Genomic DNA, 9,507 nt, shown 5'->3' with positions numbered 1-9,507 from the left:
CCACTTAGAACATGAAGACACAACTGGTCAAGGTTAGTCTAATGTCCCTGCGTTTGGGGGGGGGTTATGTAGGAGAGTAGGGTCTGCTATCCTATGGTCACCCCAAAATTTTTGCTTTTTGCTTCACTGGTTTCTGACTTAATGTGGCTGTGGGCCTGCTAATCAGACCCACAGCCTGCTGTTCTCTCTCTAAATTACTGCCAATGCACTCTAGGTGCATTACGAATTGGAACTGGTTCACCTTATGAGCCCCTGTAATAGTGCACCCTAGGTGCCCAGGGCATAGGTGTATCCAAGGCCTACCAGGGGCTGCAGCACGTATTGTGCCACCCCTGGCCTGGCCTCCATAATTGACACAACTGGCTGATCACTCAGCTGGGGTAAGTCGGTGTAACCACCTCTTACTTAGGTACAGTATGTCTGTGCCTAACCCTAAACTGGGCACATATGTTCCTATCAGCCACTCCTATGGAAGGCCTCATCAATCCTGGAGGCAGAGTGCTTGGAAATATGTGAGATGGTGCTCTAGCATGAGCTGAGCCTGTCTGCAGCGGTCGGGAACAACTCCCTAAGCTGTTCCGGGATATTGCCATACCATATACTCTTAAGTGCATTATAATCCTCGCGGTTAAATGCTATCTTTGGTTTGGCTTTATCAAAACATGTCGAGTAAGGTGTCATACGAATTGGAATACTATCCCCTCGCCAATTCTGGCGACGGGGATAGCATTCCACCCTTCTAGAGGGACACGACATGTGTGTAGCCTTAACCCCGGTTAAAGTTAAACAGAGCCTCAGCTTCACAAAATGGACGCTGCCACCACAGACACAAGTCTGGCCTCCTGCTGCTGACCGAAACTCGGCAGATGGTGGCCTGGACAAAGGGTTTCCTGCCTTGGGAGGTGCGAGCACCACCCCAGACAGGATTTTGTGTATTGGGTAGGACAGGGCTGAATAGAATCAGACATGCCCGGGGCACACAAGGTGTCCCCGTGCATAGGCCAGCCCAAACCGGTTCTGGGGCCTTCCAGCCCCAGTCCTGGCGCGGAGCTGGACAAAGGAAAGGGGGTGTAACCGCCCCCCTTCCTGGTTCCTCCCAGAGGAGGGACCTAGTAGGTGATCCACCCCCTAGATTGGAATAAGAGGGGGAGCAGTGCCATTGCACAGCAGATCATCCCGAAATCAACTTAAAACTAAGAAGAAGACTGGACTTCGACATTCTGCTGCACAGAAGACTGAAGAAGAATCTCCCTTGTGGCCAAGGAGTGACCACCCTGTGAACACAGGCACCAACCAGCAACTCGACGTCTGCTTTGCCGCCGCCTCCCGCCGGAGCCCGAGCCCAGAGCCCGACAAGAACCAGATTCCCAGACCTCTCAGAGCCCGATCCACAGTCCCTGCAAAGAAGGGACCCGTGGAGGCACCGAGTGACGTGGGACCGGACCTCTTGGAAGACACTCGTAAAGCTGACTGCGCAGCTTCTGAGGCATCCTCGACGTTGTGCTTTGGGGATTGAGAACCCCCACCACCGAGCAGCCCTTGCACCGAAGATCAGCCCCCCAGCATCTCCACGATCTGCGTGGGGCCCTTTTGCACTGTGCCACTCGACGCGCCATCCCGGCCACTAGCCACGCGGCCAGCGGCCATCTTGGCGACGAACCCGAAGATTTAAACAGCAGGTCTGGTTGCTCCAGACCTACCCAAGCTCCTGTGAAAAGGAGCACCCGCTCTGACCTTGCTGGTCCGAGTGAACAGCATCTTTCAACTTCTGCGTGGCTTGCATTTGCCAAGGCCTGTTTGCTCCGATCAGGTCGCCGACATCGCCAACAGCGAGAAGCCTACGTGGGACAGCTCGTGACCGACTCCTGGACGTCCTCGACCCCGGGTATCCACGTGGCTGCAGAAAGAAGCTACCCGACAACGCCTGTTTGCACCCGACATCGCCTGGTTCCAATCTGGTTCCACGGCAGTCACTGGCTAGTGACTTTGAACACTGTCCCCTCTGCTTTCAGGTCTTCACATCTTTAGATCCACCCTTGGATCCACCGGAACTCTTCTCATCGAGCCGCCTGCAGCATCTTCAGCTCCAAGCACCATCGGCCAGCGTGACGAAACCCGACACATCTTCGACCCTGTGCACCCGCTTCCTGTGGGTGAGGTAACTCAGCTCCGCCGGTGCTCCTGCACTGGTACACATCCCAAGGGCCTGTGTTTTAAGTTTCAGCTCCGTAGGTCACTCGGAAGGTTCCTAACTTTCTAACTTTGTGCTTTTTACGCACCATAGACTTTGTATTGTGAAGTGCGTGCACTTTGAACACTGCATCCGAGTCCCGTGGGCCTTTCCCGACTTAGTTATTTCCAGTCTCGAATAGCTCCAGCGATTCCCAAGGCCCTAGGCCTCTTCACTTTCCTCCTGGTATCTCTTATACCACTTATTTAGTATATGGTTTAGGTGGCCCCTAGGGCTCATCCATATTGTGCAACTTTTGTGTATTTTAAACTGTCTTGTGATTTAACGCTTGTGCTTCTGTGCTCATAAAGAGTCCAGGGGATTTTAATAGTTAATAAATCAATATATATTTTCAATATATATCTGTGTGGTGTCCCTTTCATTTGGTATTCAAGGGGGTTGTGTATGGTATAACAGCTGGCTTCACATGCCTTTCAGAGTTTAGCCTAAGACTGCTTTGTCCACGTTACCACTAGGATAACTGGTCTACAAGGTTGAATTACAACCATCATCATAAGGGTTGCTTGGCATGGTACAAAGTGATCACTAGAATTAGTGAGCATTATATACCAGGCCAACTTCTCACAGTGCCTGGCTGCTATTCACTGAAAAGCTCATTATGCTTACATTTTTGGCACACGGTTGCTCCTACAGGGTCAGCTGAGCAGCGAATTTCTATTTAACCACCTGCTATCATGAGAGACCTCAGGGCTGCATGTTTTGAGCCGAGTACTGATCCTGAAAAGCGTTTCCAACCCCACTTAACAGGAAAACTAGCTAAAATGTGCCTGGCTGCTATTCACTGAAAAGCTCATTCTGTGTACATTTTTGGCATATGTTTGCTCCTGCTGGGTCAGCCAAGTGGCAAATTTCTACTTAACCACCTGCTATCATGAGAGACCTTAAGGCTGCATGTTTTGAGCCGAGTACTGAGCCTGAAAAGCGTTTCCAACTCCACTTACGAGTAAAACTAGCTAAAATTTGCCTGGCTGCTCTTCACTGAAAAGCTCATTCTGCGTACATTTTTGGCATACGTTTGCTCCTACAGGGTCAGCTGATCAGCGAATTTCTATTTAACCACCTGCTATCATGAGAGACCTCAAGGCTGCATGTTGAGCCCAGTACTGAGCCCGAAAAGCGTTTCCAACCTCACTTACAATTAAAACTAGCTAAAATGTGCCTGGCTGCTATTCACTGAAAAGCTCATTCTGCTTACATTTTTGGCACACGGTTGCTCCTACAGGGTCAGCTGAGCAGCGAATTTCTATTTAACCACCTGCTATCATGAGAGACCTCAGGGCTGCATGTTTTGAGCCCAGTACTGATCCTGAAAAGAGTTTGCAACCCCAGTTACAAGTAAAACTAGCTAAAATGTGCCTGGCTGCTATTCACTGAAAAGCTCATTCTGCTTACATTTTTGGCATACGTTTGCTCCTACAGGGTCAGCTGAGCAGCGAATTTCTATTTAACCACCTGCTATCATGAGAGACCTCAGGGCTGCATGTTTTTAGCCCAGTACTGATCCTGAAAAGCGTTTCCAACCCCACTTACAAGTAAAACTAGCCAAAATGTGCCTGGCTGCTATTCACTGAAAAGCTCATTCTGCTTCCATTTTTGGCATACGGTTGCTCCTACAGGGTCGGCTGAGCAGCGAATTTCTATTTAACCACCTGCTATCATGAGAGACCTCAGGGCTGCATGTTTTGAGCCCAGTACTGATCCTGAAAAGAGTTTGCAACCCCAGTTACAAGTAAAACTAGCTAAAATGTGCCTGGCTGCTATTCACTGAAAAGCTCATTCTGCTTACATTTTTGGCATACGTTTGCTCCTACAGGGTCAGCTGAGCAGCGAATTTCTATTTAACCACCTGCTATCATGAGAGACCTCAGGGCTGCATGTTTTGAGCCCAGTACTGATCCTGAAAAGCGTTTTCAACTCCACTTACAAGTAAAACTAGCTAAAATGTGCCTGGCTGCTATTCACTGAAAAGCTCATTCTGCTTTCATTTTTGGCACACGGTTGCTCCTACAGGGTCAGCTGAGCAGCGAATTTCTATTTAACCACCTGCTATCATGAGAGACCTCAGGGCTGCATGTTTTTAGCCCAGTACTGAGCCCGAAAAGCGTTTCCAACCTCACTTACAATTAAAACTAGCTAAAATGTGCCTGTCTGCTTTTCACTGAAAAGCTCATTCTGCTTACATTTTTAGCATACGGTTGCTCCTACAGGGTCAGCTGAGCAGCGAATTTCTATTTAACCACCTGCTATCATGAGAGACCTCAGGGCTGCATGTTTTGAGCCCAGTACTGATCCTGAAAAGCGTTTCCAACCCCACTTACAAGTAAAACTAGCTAAAATGTGCCTGGCTGCTATTCACTGAAAAGCTCATTCTGCTTACATTTTTGGCATACGGTTGCTCCTACAGGGTCAGCTGAGCAGCGAATTTCTATTTAACCACCTGCTATCATGAGAGACCTCAGGGCTGCATGTTTTGAGCCGAGTACTGATCCTGAAAAGCGTTTCCAACCCCACTTAACAGGAAAACTAGCTAAAATGTGCCTGGCTGCTATTCACTGAAAAGCTCATTCTGTGTACATTTTTGGCATATGTTTGCTCCTGCTGGGTCAGCCAAGTGGCAAATTTCTACTTAACCACCTGCTATCATGAGAGACCTCAGGGCTGCATGTTTTGAGCCCAGTACTGATCCTGAAAAGAGTTTCAAACCCCACTTACAAGTAAAACTAGCTAAAATGTGCCTGGCTGCTATTCACTGAAAAGCTCATTCTGCTTACATTTTTGGCATACGTTTGCTCCTACAGGGTCAGCCTAGCAGCGAATTTCTATTTAACCACCTGCTATCATGAGAGACCTCAAGGCTGCATGTTTTGAGCCCAGTACTGAGCCTGAAAAGCGTTTCCAACTCCACTTACAAGTAAAACTAGCTAAAATTTGCCTGGCTGCTCTTCACTGAAAAGCTCATTCTGCGTAAATTTTTGGCATACGTTTGCTCCAACAGGGTCAGCTGATCAGCGAATTTCTATTTAACCACCTGCTATCATGAGAGACCTCAAGGCTGCATGTTGTGAGCCCAGTACTGAGCCCGAAAAGCGTTTCCAACCTCACTTACAAGTAAAACTAGCTAAAATGTGCCTGGCTGCTTTTCACTGAAAAGCTCATTCTGCTTACATTTTTGGCATACGGTTGCTCCTACAGGGTCAGCTGAGCAGCGAATTTCTATTTAACCACCTGCTATCATGAGAGACCTCAGGGCTGCATGTTTTGAGCCCAGTACTGATCCTGAAAAGCGTTTCCAACCCCACTTACAAGTAAAACTAGCTAAAATGTGCCTGGCTGCTATTCACTGAAAAGCTCATTCTGCTTACATTTTTGGCATACGGTTGCTCCTACAGGGTCAGCTGAGCAGCGAATTTCTATTTAACCACCTGCTATCATGAGAGACCTCAGGGCTGCATGTTTTGAGCCCAGTACTGATCCTAAAAAGCGTTTCCAACTCCACTTACAAGTAAAACTAGCTAAAATGTGCCTGGCTGCTATTCACTGAAAAGCTCATTCTGCTTACATTTTTGGCACACGGTTGCTCCTACAGGGTCAGCTGAGCAGCGAATTTCTATTTAACCACCTGCTATCATGAGAGACCTCAGGGCTGCATGTTTTTAGCCCAGTACTGATCCTGAAAAGCGTTTCCAACCCCACTTACAAGTAAAACTAGCCAAAATGTGCCTGGCTGCTATTCACTGAAAAGCTCATTCTGCTTACATTTTTGGCATACGGTTGCTCCTACAGGGTCAGCTGAGCAGCGAATTTCTATTTAACCACCTGCTATCATGAGAGACCTCAGGGCTGCATGTTTTGAGCCCAGTACTGATCCTGAAAAGAGTTTCCAACCCCAGTTACAAGTAAAACTAGCTAAAATTTGCCTGGCTGCTCTTCACTGAAAAGCTCATTCTGCGTACATTTTTGGCATACGTTTGCTCCTACAGGGTCAGCTGATCAGCGAATTTCTATTTAACCACCTGCTATCATGAGAGACCTCAAGGCTGCATGTTTTGAGCCCAGTACTGAGCCCGAAAAGCATTTCCAACCTCACTTACAATTAAAACTAGCTAAAATGTGCCTGTCTGCTTTTCACTGAAAAGCTCATTCTGCTTACATTTTTAGCATACGGTTGCTCCTACAGGGTCAGCTGAGCAGCGAATTTCTATTTAACCACCTGCTATCATGAGAGACCTCAGGGCTGAATGTTTTTAGCCCAGTACTGATCCTGAAAAGCGTTTCCAACCCCACTTACAAGTAAAACTAGCCAAAATGTGCCTGGCTGCTATTCACTGAAAAGCTCATTCTGCTTACATTTTTGGCATACGGTTGCTCCTACAGGGTCAGCTGAGCAGCGAATTTCTATTTAACCACCTGCTATCATGAGAGACCTCAGGGCTGCATGTTTTGAGCCCAGTACTGATCCTGAAAAGAGTTTCCAACCCCAGTTACAAGTAAAACTAGCTAAAATGTGCCTGGCTGCTATTCACTGAAAAGCTCATTCTGCTTACATTTTTGGCATACGTTTGCTCCTACAGGGTCAGCTGAGCAGCGAATTTCTATTTAACCACCTGCTATCATGAGAGACCTCAGGGCTGCATGTTTTGAGCCCAGTACTGATCCTGAAAAGCGTTTCCAACTCCACTTACAAGTAAAACTAGCTAAAATGTGCCTGGCTGCTATTCACTGAAAAGCTCATTCTGCTTACATTTTTGGCACACGGTTGCTCCTACAGGGTCAGCTGAGCAGCGAATTTCTATTTAACCACCTGCTATCATGAGAGACCTCAGGGCTGCATGTTTTTAGCCCAGTACTGAGCCCGAAAAGCGTTTCCAACCTCACTTACAATTAAAACTAGCTAAAATGTGCCTGTCTGCTTTTCACTGAAAAGCTCATTCTGCTTACATTTTTAGCATACGGTTGCTCCTACAGGGTCAGCTGAGCAGCGAATTTCTATTTAACCACCTGCTATCATGAGAGACCTCAGGGCTGCATGTTTTGAGCCCAGTACTGATCCTGAAAAGCGTTTCCAACCCCACTTACAAGTAAAACTAGCTAAAATGTGCCTGGCTGCTATTCACTGAAAAGCTCATTCTGCTTAAATTTTTGGCATACGGTTGCTCCTACAGGGTCAGCTGAGCAGCGAATTTCTATTTAACCACCTGCTATCATGAGAGACCTCAGGGCTGCATGTTTTGAGCCGAGTACTGATCCTGAAAAGCGTTTCCAACCCCACTTAACAGGAAAACTAGCTAAAATGTGCCTGGCTGCTATTCACTGAAAAGCTCATTCTGTGTACATTTTTGGCATATGTTTGCTCCTGCTGGGTCAGCCAAGTGGCAAATTTCTACTTAACCACCTGCTATCATGAGAGACCTTAAGGCTGCATGTTTTGAGCCGAGTACTGAGCCTGAAAAGCGTTTCCAACTCCACTTACAAGTAAAACTAGCTAAAATTTGCCTGGCTGCTCTTCACTGAAAAGCTCATTCTGCGTACATTTTTGGCATACATTTGCTCCTGCCGGGTCAGCTGAGCAGCAAATTTCTATTTAACCACCTGCTATCATGAGAGACCTCAGGGCTGCATGTTTTGAGCCCAGTACTGATCCTGAAAAGCGTTTCCAACTCCACTTACAAGGAAAACTAGCTAAAATGTGCGTGGCTGCTCTTCACTAAAAAGCTCATTCTGCGTACATTTTTGGAATACGTTTGCTCCTGCTGGGTCAGCCAAGTGGCAAATTTCTACTTAACCACCTGCTATCATGAGAGACCTCAGGGCTGCATGTTTTGAGCCCAGTACTGATCCTGAAAAGAGTTTCAAACCCCACTTACAAGTAAAACTAGCTAAAATGTGCCTGGCTGCTATTCACTGAAAAGCTCATTCTGCTTACATTTTTGGCATACGTTTGCTCCTACAGGGTCAGCCTAGCAGCGAATTTCTATTTAACCACCTGCTATCATGAGAGACCTCAAGGCTGCATGTTTTGAGCCCAGTACTGAGCCTGAAAAGCGTTTCCAACTCCACTTACAAGTAAAACTAGCTAAAATTTGCCTGGCTGCTCTTCACTGAAAAGCTCATTCTGCGTAAATTTTTGGCATACGTTTGCTCCTACAGGGTCAGCTGATCAGCGAATTTCTATTTAACCACCTGCTATCATGAGAGACCTCAAGGCTGCATGTTGTGAGCCCAGTACTGAGCCCGAAAAGCGTTTCCAACCTCACTTACAAGTAAAACTAGCTAAAATGTGCCTGGCTGCTTTTCACTGAAAAGCTCATTCTGCTTACATTTTTGGCATACGGTTACTCCTACAGGGTCAGCTGAGCAGCGAATTTCTATTTAACCACCTGCTATCATGAGAGACCTCAGGGCTGCATGTTTTGAGCCCAGTACTGATCCTGAAAAGCGTTTCCAACCCCACTTACAAGTAAAACTAGCTAAAATGTGCCTGGCTGCTATTCACTGAAAAGCTCATTCTGCTTACATTTTTGGCATACGGTTGCTCCTACAGGGTCAGCTGAGCAGCGAATTTCTATTTAACCACCTGCTATCATGAGAGACCTCAGGGCTGCATGTTTTGAGCCCAGTACTGATCCTAAAAAGCGTTTCCAACTCCACTTACAAGTAAAACTAGCTAAAATGTGCCTGGCTGCTATTCACTGAAAAGCTCATTCTGCTTACATTTTTGGCACACGGTTGCTCCTACAGGGTCAGCTGAGCAGCGAATTTCTATTTAACCACCTGCTATCATGAGAGACCTCAGGGCTGCATGTTTTGAGCCCAGTACTGATCCTGAAAAGAGTTTCCAACCCCAGTTACAAGTAAAACTAGCTAAAATTTGCCTGGCTGCTCTTCACTGAAAAGCTCATTCTGCGTACATTTTTGGCATACGTTTGCTCCTACAGGGTCAGCTGATCAGCGAATTTCTATTTAACCACCTGCTATCATGAGAGACCTCAAGGCTGCATGTTTTGAGCCCAGTACTGAGCCCGAAAAGCGTTTCCAACCTCACTTACAATTAAAACTAGCTAAAATGTGCCTGTCTGCTTTTCACTGAAAAGCTCATTCTGCTTACATTTTTAGCATACGGTTGCTCCTACAGGGTCAGCTGAGCAGCGAATTTCTATTTAACCACCTGCTATCATGAGAGACCTCACAGGGCTGCATGTTTTTAGCCCAGTACTGATCCTGAAAAGCGTTTCCAACCCCACTTACAAGTAAAACTA

Source organism: Lissotriton vulgaris, unplaced genomic scaffold, assembly GCF_964263255.1.
Source record: "Lissotriton vulgaris unplaced genomic scaffold, aLisVul1.2 SCAFFOLD_170, whole genome shotgun sequence".
In the NCBI taxonomy this organism is placed as follows: domain Eukaryota; kingdom Metazoa; phylum Chordata; class Amphibia; order Caudata; family Salamandridae; genus Lissotriton; species Lissotriton vulgaris.
The sequence above is the reverse complement of the archived record's forward strand: the minus strand, read 5'-3'. Positions refer to the sequence as shown.